Here is a 12,956-nt window from a genome sequence, read left to right on the forward strand (position 1 = left end):
TGCCTTCTCTTCCTAGTCTTCCCCAGAGTGTATACTTTAGCCCTCCCCAAATCCAGGAGGCCATGTGTGATTAGGGTCAGATTATATATAGTTGGCTGAGAAGAGTAGCTGGGTACTCCAGTAAGGGTCCAGTGACACTGCTTGGCCTTCCTTTAATGAATGAGCACAACCATCAGTAAGCCCAATTGTGAGGATGTTTAGCGATCAGTCTCAGCTGAAGTCGTGATAATGGTAGTTATTTCTTGCAGAAGGGACTGCTGTATAGCATTAACTTGATGGCATGGATCTCTAGCATGAACTTTGTGTTAGCAGTAAGGGGACAATGACACAGCTGCACACTGCTACCCTTAGCACCTTGAGGAGTTTGCTTAATAGTTAGGCCAAACTGGGATTCATGACTTCGATGCTGAAAAGAATTTCAGAACTAGCTGGGATAGTGAAGCAGATTTGGAAATTTTATTAAAGATATTTTAACTTAGGCTTATGGGGGAAGATGAAAGAGAAAGAGAGGTGCTCAGAAGAAAATAAAATGCACCAGAGTGTGAGAGTGTGGGACTCAGTCACAGAAAGCAAGACACAGACATAGACACAGACACACACACAGACACAGACACACAGACACACACACACACACACACACACACACAGGCACACACAGAGGCTGGCCTCTAAATTGCTATGCAGCCATAAATGACTTTGAACTCCTGATCTTTCTGCCTCCACCTCCCACAAGGCCTGGCTACTGTTAGTTTCTTTCCTTCTTGCTTTTTTTTTTTTTCTTTTCAAAGTTGCCCTGAGAATGGAGATCAGGTACTGTATTTATACATTAACCATTTTGCCACTGAGCCTCTTGGGAAGCCGGTCGGCCCCAGCTAGCTGGAAAAGGAAAGACTCTGCTTGATTTTTACATCTCCAATCCCGTGTATTTGTTATCTGGAGGGGACCCATCGAGTCACGGACCCTAACAGGGGCGGGCTCTTCTGGGAAACTGAGAAAGTTTGGAGTGTCAAGGAATGCATACTTAAGCTTTTGGCTGGTGGAAGTGGTGGTGGGAATTAAGAAGTCAAAATTAACCCTTTTTGAATTAGAACTCAGAAAAAGTGTGCAGACTTAGTGGTGAAGAACTGCAAGCAATATCCTTATTACTGTTTTCTAAATGGCATTTAACATTTCTATTTTAGTCCAGATTCAGCCTTATTTTCTTTCTAAATCTAATAGTTAACTTTCATTCCCAGCTAGGCATGGTGGTACATGGCTTTAATTCTAGCACTTGGGGTCAGAAGCAGGCAGATCTCTGAGTTTGAGGCCTGCCTGATCTACATAGTGAGTTCAGGCCAGCCAGGGCTGCCTAGTGAGACCCTGTCTCTAAAAACAAGCATCCCCCCACCCCCACCCCCACCCCCAAAAAGAAAAAGCAAGAACTGTTAATTCCCATGAGGAATCTGAATTCTTTTTTTGTTTTGTTTTATTTTTAGACAAAATCTACCTCTGTTGTCCACAAGGGCCTCAAACTCCCTGGCCAAAAGGATCTTCTTTTGAGATTAGCATTTGAGATGCTAGGGCCACAAATAAGAGCTGTGCCCAGCTGGGAATCTAAATTCTGATACAATGTTTGACCAAGGACACTTTTGCAAGGCTTCCGATGAGGTAGCAGGGCCAAGGCTGCAGATGGGAGTGTTCTACTCAGAAGATGGGTCATGGATTTGTTGATACTAAATTCATTTTAAGATGTTGGGAAGAAATAAGGAATACTGTGGAATAACTATCATTTTATAGCAACTGTGTGTGTGTGTGTGTGTGTGTGTGTGTGTGTGTGTGTGTGTAGGTGGGTGTGGTATGAGACAATATAGGGCCACACAGGTGATTATCATAACAAGGTCCTCACCAAGTTAGGTAATGGGTTCAAAACTTTTTTTTTTTTTTTGTCTTCCTGCTGTTTGTTTCTGCTGCAAGACAAAGTCAGGGATTAGACAGCACTGAATAGTTATTCTCTCAATTTGGCCTCTCTACATCCATTACTACTTTTAAGTGAAATTGTTTCACTCACAGTGTTATGGACAGAGCACCCCTATGTGGACATGAAATACACTTAAGAGGGACCCTGTCTGGTCCTGTGGACACAGCCAGTTAGACTGGAGGTGGCAGTGATCCACATGCCAGTGACCTGTGGCATAGCTCCTTGCATGTATGTGGATAATCTTCCCATATCCTCCCAGGAATGTGGGTGAGCAACAGAGAAAGAATCGAGACATTAGCCCTAGGCACTAAAGCCAAGGAAAGGAATGGAAAGGAACCATGTGGATTCACCCAGGTTCATACCCAGGTTCTGAGGAAGCAGCAACATAAGCAGGAGCCATGAGACAGGGAAGAGATTAAGATCTCAAGTCAGTATGCTATGAAAATACAGGATGGTCGGTAGTGTCCTTTAACAGTCCCTTAAACTGGGCATGATGGCCATACAGCCCCAGCTGCTCCCAAAATGGAAGTGGATCACTTGAGTCCACCTGTTCCAGATCAGCCCGGGCAGCATGGTAAGACGTCATCCCCCAAACAAAAGAAGCTTCTTAAATAACTTCTGAGTACATGCCATATAATTCTGTGAGGTTTGCCAGGATGCATGGACCTTCAGATTGTTTTAGAGAATTCACTTTCCACTTTCCAGATACTCAGCTTCTATATCTGCATCTAGAACAAATCTGCCAGACTGAGGGGGTGGTATATGGCTCATGTTTAGCATGCCAGGGCTCTGGGTTTGATTTCCAGCACCAAAAGAACCCAAAACTAAAAAATAACCAGATTGGCAAAGATCAAGGAACAAAAGACTCCAAATGCTGGAGAGGATGTGGAAAAAGAGGAACACTCATTCACTGCTGGTGGGAATGCAAACTTGTGCAACCACTATGGAAAGCAGTGTGGAGAACCCTTAAAAAAACTGAAAATGAACCTATCATATGATCCAGTGATACCACTCCTTGGCATATACCCAAAGGACTCATCATACTGTAGATATACCTGTACATCCATGTTTGTTGCTGCTCTCTTCACAATAGCTAAGAAATGGAAATAACCTAAATGTCCCTCAACTGATGAATGATTAATGAAAATATGATACATCTATCTACTCAATGGAGTTCTCAGCAGTAAGAAAAGCAGAAATTATGAAATTTTCAGGTAAATGGATGGAGCTAGAGAGTGTTATACTAAGCGAAGTAACACAAACACAGAAAAGCAAGCAGTGTATGTTCTCATTTGTGGATTGTAGCACCAATCCCTTATGTGTGACGATATAATTTCTGATGTAACACCAGGAGCCAGGTAAAGGGAAAGGATACATGGAGGTAAAGGACAAGAAACAACCTGAAAGGGGGATAGTAGGGAACAGATGTTACCTGAGGGAGGTGGGAAAAGTGGGTGTAATCGGCAGGGAGGACAGGAGGGTGGGATATGCAAAGGACCATGGTGTGGGGGGAGGGAGGGAAGTCAGGAGAAGAAAGATAGCAGGAGTTGGGAAGTATTGGGGGTAAGGGTAGGGATAATGGGGACACTGTGACTAGAGAAGGAGGGAGGAAGGAAGTGGATGGGAGAAAAAAGAGTGGAAATGAGTGAGTCTTGGGTTCTAGGAAACCTAGAGGGAAAAGTGATGTCCTAGAAACCCTATGAGAAATGCACATAGAGTGTCTGAACATTAATGCGTATGTATACCTGGGAGCTGCTTGGCAGGGAATGCAGTGCCAGATAGAGACCTCTCTTAGGGTGACAAACATGCTGTACAGCACTCATCAAAGAAGCTTCTTTTTGCAACAGATGGAGGCTACTGCAGAGTTGTACATCTGGTCAGGCACAGGGAACATACGTCTTGGAGATGCCCTGTACTAGGTGACACATCTGCAGTCAAATCTCTACAACTAAGGCTCATGGAACATAGCAGAATAAGGGGTAGAGAGAGGGCTAATGCACCCTTCAACTGTCACCAGTGAGGCTCCCTTTGTCAGAGTGTGATGCACACAGAAGGCCACAACTGGCCAAGTTTTGGAGAATAAGAGACTGTAGAATGGGACGCCTGTGGAATCTCACCCACCGATAGCTCAGGGACCACTACCGAAGAGGAGGTGGAAAGATTGTAAGAGCTAGGGATTGTTCATGAACACAGGGAGGTGGAGGCTTCCAGGGCACTGGAGGCTTGATCATGTGAGCCTGTGGCAGCAGTGGCATCGAGCTTGGGACCCATGTCAGCTCAATTAAACAAGGGCCCAAAGGGAAGGGGAGAAATAGGTAGTGGTCCAGCACTAGATTGAGAACTATTTGAGACTGATTGCTGCTAGGTGAGGAAGAGTATGACTTATATATGACCACTGGATGGACTGACTACACTCCAGTGGATGCATTTACACTGAAGGACATTTGGGTACAAACAGCTGAATAAATGGGACTCAGCATGTATGGCAGAGTGTGTAGGGTTTGGTTGGGAAATGGAGGAGGCATGGATGGGGAAGGGGGTCTGGGTCTGGATTTAAGTGGGAAATGTTTATGAAATTTAAAAAGCTCAATAAAAATAAAATAAAAAACCAAAATAAAATAGAAGAAAATAATTCTTAAAAGCATACATACATTAAAAAGAGAAAAACATACAAAATATCAATGGCAATTATAGTTTACTTACCTAAATTTAGCAACAGACTGTTCATGCTTATGATTTCTATTCAATAGAAGTGATTTTTTTATTTAAAATATTTTATTAGCATTGTCTTCTTTAGGAAGTAACATGATTACATTGGAGGACTTTATATATGTAGAGAATTTGCAGGGAATGAGTGGCAAACTCATAGGAACAGTAAGAAGTTTCACATTGTTGAAGTTTAGTAGTATAGTTTTGTCAGTAAACAATATTCAAAAATTATAGTAGACATTTCAAATTTTGAATTTATATTCTAAGATCTAGTTACATATTTTTAGTTTGAGAATTTTATCACTTTAGTTATTACAGTATTTTCTAGTCCTTTTTTTAGCTTCCCAGACTGATTTTTATCGCTAGAAGTTCAATTAGGGCATAGGTGAAGGCATATTGGGGCTGTAGAAGAGTAATAGAAAAATAATGGAAAACCTCTTGGTGCCTGGTAATGGGAGAGGTCCAACATCAAGGCCTGAATAGCTAGGACCACGTGTGAAGTGAAGACCACAGCTGGGTCTCAGGGGAGGTGGAAGCTTTGTTATTTCAGAGATTATTCACCCCAAGACCAGAATCTGCAAATAACAGAGGCTTCCCCTGTCCCCAGCATAGCATAAGAGGTGAAGTCTCTGCTGTGCACAACCTGGGACCCCAGGGGAGGGGGATGTGGGGAATATAGTCACCCAGAGAAGACTGAAACTACTGCCCAACATCAGGAAGACTGTGCTTTGCTCTGCTCCACCATCAGCCTACCACCAGAGGGATGTAGAACTGCGGCTCATGGTAAGGGTCCAGAGCTGCAGGCTCATGGGAGGGGACCAGAACTCCAGCTAACAAGAGGAGACCATAGCTCAGCTCACAGAGAGGGACCACAGCTCAGGCTCACAGGAAGGGACCACAACTCTGGCTCATGGGAGGGGACCACAGCTCCAGTTCACAGAAGCGTTCTCAACCCTGGCTTATGTTGGAGGAGGCAGCAGTCCTACTCCCAGAATGAGACCACAGCTCCAGCTCACAGGAGGGGACCATCACTCCTGGTTCCCCAGAGCACAGCTCCAGGTTGATGGGATGGGACCACAGCTCTATCACAGTAGGGGACCACAACTCTAGCTCACAGGAAGAGACAACAGATCCAGGTTCATAAATGGGAAACCTGACCCCAAATTCATGGGAAGGGACCACAGCTCCACTTCACAGAAGGGCATCACAACTCTGACTTACTGGAGAAGACCACAGTTCCTTGTTCACAGGATGGAACCATAGTTCCAGGTTCAGCTAAAGGGACATCAGCTCCAGGTTGACGGGAGGGAACCGTAGCCCTAGCTCACAGGAGGGGACTATAGCTCTAGGTTCACAGATGGAACCACAGCTCTGGCTCTCAGGAGGGTCCACAGATCCAGTTCACAAGAGGGGTTCACCACTTCAGGTTCATTGAAAGGGACCACAACTCTGGCTCACAGGGGAAGGCCACAGCTTTAGTTCACTGGAGGGGATCACAGCTAAAGGTCCACAGGAAGGGACCATAGCTCCACTCATGAGATGTAGGGAAAGGGGAACACTTATTAACTGCTGGAAGGAGTGCAAACTAGTGCAGCCACTATGGAAATCAGTGTGGAGATTTCTCAGAAAACTAGAAATTGATCTACCATTTGACTCTGCCATACCTCTCTTTGGCATATAATCAAAAAACTCTGTCCTACTCCAGAGATACTTGTTCATTCATGTTTACTGCTGCCCTTTTCACAATAGCCAGGAAATGGAAACAACGTAGATGTCCATCAACTGGTGAATGGATAATGAAAGTGTGGTACATCTATACAATGGAATATTATTATCAAAAATTAAATTATAAAATTCACAGGTAAATGGATGAAACTGGAAACAATCATCCTCAGTGAGGTAACTCAGACCCAGAAAGACAAATGTCATGTGTTCTTTCTCATAACTGGATGCTAGCTTTAAATTCTTAGATATACATGTTTCAATTGGACAATCAGGAGAAGTCAGGAAACAAATGATCAAAGGGGGGGGGCTTCATCAGAGGGGAGACAGAATGCAGTTATATAAAGGGAGAAAGAGGAATAATAGAGTACAAAGGGATAACTGGGGTGGGAAATGTAAGGGCAGGGTGGAGAAGGGAGTATGAGAAGGAATAACTAACACTAAAAGGCATTTAGAAAAAGCAGTATGGAAACCCACTATAGAGGCTTCTAAGAGTATACACGTATACATTATAAAAGGAGATTAAAAGGAGTTACCTTATGAAAGGAGGACATTGCCCCTACTAGACACCACAGACTTGCAAATTGCCAGAGATGAACTCTCTCGCTCTCTCTTTTTTTTTTAAGCTATTGACCAGGGTCCCATAGATCCTAAGGCAATACTGGCCATTGCCAGAATTTCTAAAAATACTACATACATAAGTTGTAGAAAAAACAAAGCGATCTCAAGCTAGTACCTGGCTTCAAAGCTTTATCTAAAATATCATCATCATCATCATCATCATCATCATCATCACTGGTGATCCTAGCACTTGGGAAATAGAGGCTGGAGGATCAGGAGTTCAAGGTCATCCTCAGCAACTAAGGGAATTAAGGCCAAGCAGCCTGAGCTGCTTGAGACCCTATCTAAAAAAACAAACACCCAAAACAACAAAAAACAATAACAACAAAACACATTCTCAGAGTTTTATAGTGACTATTAAAGTGGTTGATGAAGCCTGTGTGGTGGTGCATTCCTGTAATCCCAGTACACAAGAGGAATATAAAATAAAGTAACATGGATGATGAGACCAAATGTAATAGAATATGCCTGTAATCAGCATTCTGGGGGCTATGGCAGGAGGACCTGGGTTTGAGGCCAGACTAGGTGACTTAGGTGAGACTTTGTTTCAAAAAAAGATGATTGGGGGCTGGAGAGATGGCTCAGCCATTAAGAGCACTGACTGCTCTTCCAGAGAACCCAGGTTCGGCTCCTAGCACCCACATGGTGGTTAACAACTATCCATACTTCAGTTCCACATCTATGACATGGGTGCACTTTTGTACATGAAGGCAAAACACTCATACACAAAGTAGAAATAAAATAAATTAAAAATTTTAAAAAGGTGTATGGGGGCTGGAGAGATGGCTCAGAAATTAAGAGCATTGGCTGCTCTTGAAGATCTGTGTTCGGTTCCCAGAACCCACATGGTGACTAACAACTGTCCATTTATAACTCTAATTCCAGGGGATCTGATGCTCTCTACTGACTTCTGCAGGCGTGGGTGCACTTATATACGTACAGGCAAATCAGTCATAAAATTTAAGTTAAAAAAATTTTTTTTGGTCTTTTTGAGACAGGGTCTTCCTGTAGCCCGAGCTGGCCTGGATTTGCTATGGAGACCAGGCTGGCCTCAAACTCACAGAGATCTGCCTGCCTCTGCCACCCAAATGCTGGGATTAAAAATTTTTTAAATGTATTTATTATTTTTATTTTTATGTGTATGAGTGTATTGCCTGCATGTATGTGAGTGCACCCGTGTCATGCAATGCCACGGAGGTCAGAAGAGGGCATCAGATTCCCCTGAACTGGAGTTAAGGATGGTTTATAGCTGCCATGTGGGTGGTGGGAATCAAACCTGGGCCCCTTTTAAAAGAGTGTGGTGATGGTGTTGATGATGATGATGATGACAGTGAGAATGTAGCTCAGTGATAGACTTCTTGCCTAGCATGTGTGAGGCCATAAGTTTGATTCCAAACACAGCAGAAGACAAAAATAAAATAAAGATAGTTGACTGATTATAGCTGAATGCATTCTATAGCCTTCATTGAACACTTTTGAAAGAACAAGTCTTATTTCCAAATGTCAGTATCTATAATGCACAGTAGGTTTCATTTTTTTACAATTACAATTCTTGTTTTGTTTGAGATGGGGATTTCACTGTGTAGTCTCAGTGTCTAACTTCTGGCCTCAAGTGATCATCTTTCTATATGTGTGGAATTAGGATGGGAACCTAGGGCTTTGTGCATGACAGGCAAATACCAGGGAGTTACATCTTTAGCCCCCTATTTAAATTTTCTCTATCTCTCTTTTTTGTTACATTAATTTAATTAATTTATTTATTATTTATTTGTGTGTGTGTGTGTGTGTGTGTGTGTGTGTGTGTGTGTGTGATGTGTATGTATACATGCCACAGTGCACATGCGGGTGTCGGGACAACTTGTGGGAGTTGGTTCTTTCCTTCTATCATGTGGGTCCCAGGGATTGAACTCAGTTGGTCAGGGTTGGCAGCAAATACCTTTACCTACTGAGCTATCTTGCTGGCTTTTCTTTCTCTCTCTCTCTCTCTCTCTTTCTTCTTTTTGAGAGATTGTTTCTTGTAGCCCAGGCTGTTCTCAAACTTGCTATCTAGTTGAGGATGGCTATTACCCTGAACTCCTGATCCTCCTTCTTTCAACTCCCACATCTTGGGATTATGAATGTGCACCACCATGCCTGATTTATGTAGTACTTGGGATTGAACCCAGAACCTCAGACATTTCAGGCAGACAGCCAATCAACTAAGATGCATCCCCACATATCCCTCCCCCAACTACTTAGATTTTTGGCAAAAAATCTTAGAAGTCAATTTAAATATATCTGAGAGATCAAGACAATAAGGAAAAGAAGGTACGGGGCTAGAGAGATGGCTCAGCAGTTAAGAGCACTGACTGTTCTGCCAGAGGACTTGGGTTGGTTCCCAGCATCCACATGGCAGCTAACAACCATCTGTAATTCCAGTGCCAGGGGATATCTGACTCCCTCTTCTGGGCTCTGCAGGCATTGCATGTATGGGTATATTTATATATATGCACACACATGCGCACACACACGTGCATACACACACGTTCACATGCGTACACATAAAATAGCAACAACAAACAAAAAAAACAAAACAAAGAAAACAGGGGCCACAACACTGGTTTGGACCATTAATCGGCATGTGGACTAGCAAAACTCATCTTTTCTTGTATCAAATGGTGACCATTATACCAATTTCTATCTCTCTGCTTTTGGGAGATGGCTTAAATAAATAACTTGAATTTTTTTTTTTAAAAAACAAGGTATATGCTGAGAGAAAATATTTGAAAAAGGTGTATTTGATGAAGCACTTTATTCAGAATACACAAAGAAGTGTTAAAATTCAACCAGAAGGAACAACACAATTAAAAAATGGGCAACACATCTAATAGATACTTCACCAAAAAAGATATAAAAATATTCAATATTTGTATATCAAATGTTCAGTATTCTGTATCATTAGGAGATTGTAGATTAAAACAATGAGAGAGGGCTAAGGGTACAGGCCAGTGGTAGATCACTTGCTTAGCATGGACTAGGTCCTGGGTTTAATTCCCAGCACTTCAAACAGCAACACAGAACACATAATGATATAACACTGCATATCTAGGATATGCATAGGATGGCCCAAATCCAAAACACTGGTGACATCAAATGATGAGTTTCTGGAGCAACAGGAATGCTTCTTCATTGCTGGTGTTGGTACCATAGCCCTGGTTACAAAGCCCAGCTCTGGGTTCAAATGCTCATGTGCCTTAAGAGAAAATGACCTACACACACATACATATATATATAAATATATACACATATATTATATATGTATATATAATGTATATGTAATAATGTATATTACATAATGTATTATACATTAATGTATATGTAATAATGTATATTATAATATATGTGTATATATTTTATTTATATATATATATATATATTAGAGAAACCGGGCCGTTCAGGTAACAAGACCCTAAACAGGGCTGCAAGCAGGGTGCAACAAACCTGGCCCCTTGCCACGCTGGTTGAAGGTAACTTGATGTCTGTCACATTGCATGGGTCATTTACTGACCAAGTCCTACTCCCCTACTCGAAAAAACAGTGACTCTTGTCAAGTAGCCTATGTCACATATACCCTGTTCCCTTGTTTCAGTCATACAGCATAAATGGCATATTAAACAAGCCTGCTTCCTCATAATGTAAGACCTCTCCTTTCCTCAGAAATCCTTAAGGAGTGGATATGGTGGTGCACACCTTCAATCCCAGCACTCAGGAGGCAGAGGCAGGTAGATCTCTGTGAGATCAAGGCCAGTATGGTCTACACAGTGAGTTCCAGACCAGTTGGGGAAACACAGGGGGACCCAATCTCAAAAAACAAAAAATAAAACAAAATAAGGTCGGGCGTGGTGGCGCATACCTTTGGTCCCAGCACTTGGGAGGCAGAAGCAGGCAGATCCCTGTGAGTTCAAGGCCAGCTGGGGCTACAGGGAGATCCTGTCTCAAAAAGACCAAAAAACAAAAACAAACAAACAAACAAACAAACAAAAGCATAACAAAACTAAACAAAAAAGTAGATACCTTGTTTTGTGTGGAAGGACAAAGGTTTTTTCTTTTTTTAAAAAAATATTTTATTTATTCTTTTTATTTTATGTGTATGTGTGTATTGCCTGCATGTAAGTAAGTGCACCCGTGTCGTGCAATGCCCACGGAGGACAGAAGAGGCTGTCGGATCCCCTGGGACTGGAGTTATGGACAGTTGTAGCTGCCATGTGGGTGCTGGGATTCGGACCCTGGTCTTCTGCTAGAACAACCAGTGTTCTTAGCCATCGCTCCAGCCCCCCAGTTTCTTCTTTTTTTTAAAAATATTTTATGCCAGGCATGGCGATACATGCCTGTAGTCCCAGCACTTGGGAGGCAGAGGCAGGCAGACCTCTCTGAGTTCAAGGCCAGCCTGGTCTACATAGTGAGTTCCAGGCCAGCTGGGCTTCAGGGAGACCCATGGAGCCAACTCTCCAGCACCTGCTTCTTTTTTAAAAAATATTTTGTTATTTTTATTTTATGTGTATAAATATACTGCCTGCATGTATGAAAGTGCACCTGTGTCATGCAGTGCCCTCAGAGGTCAGAAGAGGTCATTGGATCCCCTGAAACTGGAGCTATGGATGGTTGTTAACTATCATGGGGGTGCTAGGAACCAAATCTGGGTCCTCTACAAAAGCAGTTAGTGCTCTTAACAAGCCATCTCTCTAGCCCAGGCAGCTCCCGCTGCTGCTGCTCCTCCTCCTCTTCCTCTTTCTCCTTTTTTTAAAGCCTTATTTATTTAGCTGGCATGGTGGTACATGTCTTTAATCCCAGCACTTGAGAGGCAGAGGCAGGTAGATCTCTCTGAGATCAAGGCCAGCCTGGTCTACATAGAGAGTTTAAGACCAGCCAGGGCTATATAGTGAGACCCCGTTTCAAAAAACAAAACATGTATGAAATTACAAGTTCAATAAAAAAATACTTATATATAAAAACAAAACAAATAAAAAAAACAAAAAATCCCCAAACAACAGAAAAATTTTATTTATTTTTATTTTATGTGTATGAGTATTTTGCCTGCTTGTATGTAGGTGTACCATGTGTGTGCAATGACTAAAGAGGCCAGAAAAGGGCATCAGATCCCCTGTGACTGGAGTTAAGGAGGGTTGTTAGCTGCCATGTGGGTGCTGGGAACAAAACCCAGATCCTCTGCAAGAGCAGCTAGTGCTCTTATCTGCTCAGCCATTTCTCCAGCCCCAAAGCTTCTTACTTCTTTAAAAAAAATTTTTTTGGACAGTGTTTCCCTATAACCCCTGTTGGCCTGGAACTTGCTATATAGACTAGCCTGGTCTCAATCTCACAGAGATCCACCTGCCTCTGCCTCCCCAGTGCTGGGATTGAAAGGGTATGCCACCATCCTGGTATAAGTTTCTGACTTCATACAGAGTTGCACTGCTTCCTATAGTGTTAATAAATCTGTTGTCTGAAGGAAGATTTGACTCAGGAACTCTCTCTCTTACCCCCTCTCTTCTTTTCTTCTTTCCCCCCTCTAACCTAACATAGACATATACACATGAAATATGAGTTTATTCATAGTTCTGTCTAAAACTGGGGAGAGAGAAACTCTTGTCTGCTGTTGTGTCCATAGCAGCAGTAGAATGTCTCAAAAAGATGAAACAAAAGCCAGGAAACATGTGTTTCAGCTATTAGAACTTGGAGATAGTCCTTCTGCAAGAAATAGGGCTCTTGGGGCTGCTGGTTTTCACTCTAGCATATTTCCTTATGAAATCCTGATTCCTAGGGCCCTTTACAGTGGGAATTCAAAATAGCCCAAACCACAGTGGAAGAGTATTTGGTAGTTTCTTTCAAAACTAGACCCATACTTACCATACAATCCAGCGTCATTCTCCTTGGTATTTATTCAAATGAACTGAAAATTTATGTTAAAAGG

Source organism: Nannospalax galili, unplaced genomic scaffold, assembly GCF_000622305.1.
Source record: "Nannospalax galili isolate Female #2095 unplaced genomic scaffold, S.galili_v1.0 scaffold5, whole genome shotgun sequence".
Lineage (NCBI taxonomy): Eukaryota > Metazoa > Chordata > Mammalia > Rodentia > Spalacidae > Nannospalax > Nannospalax galili.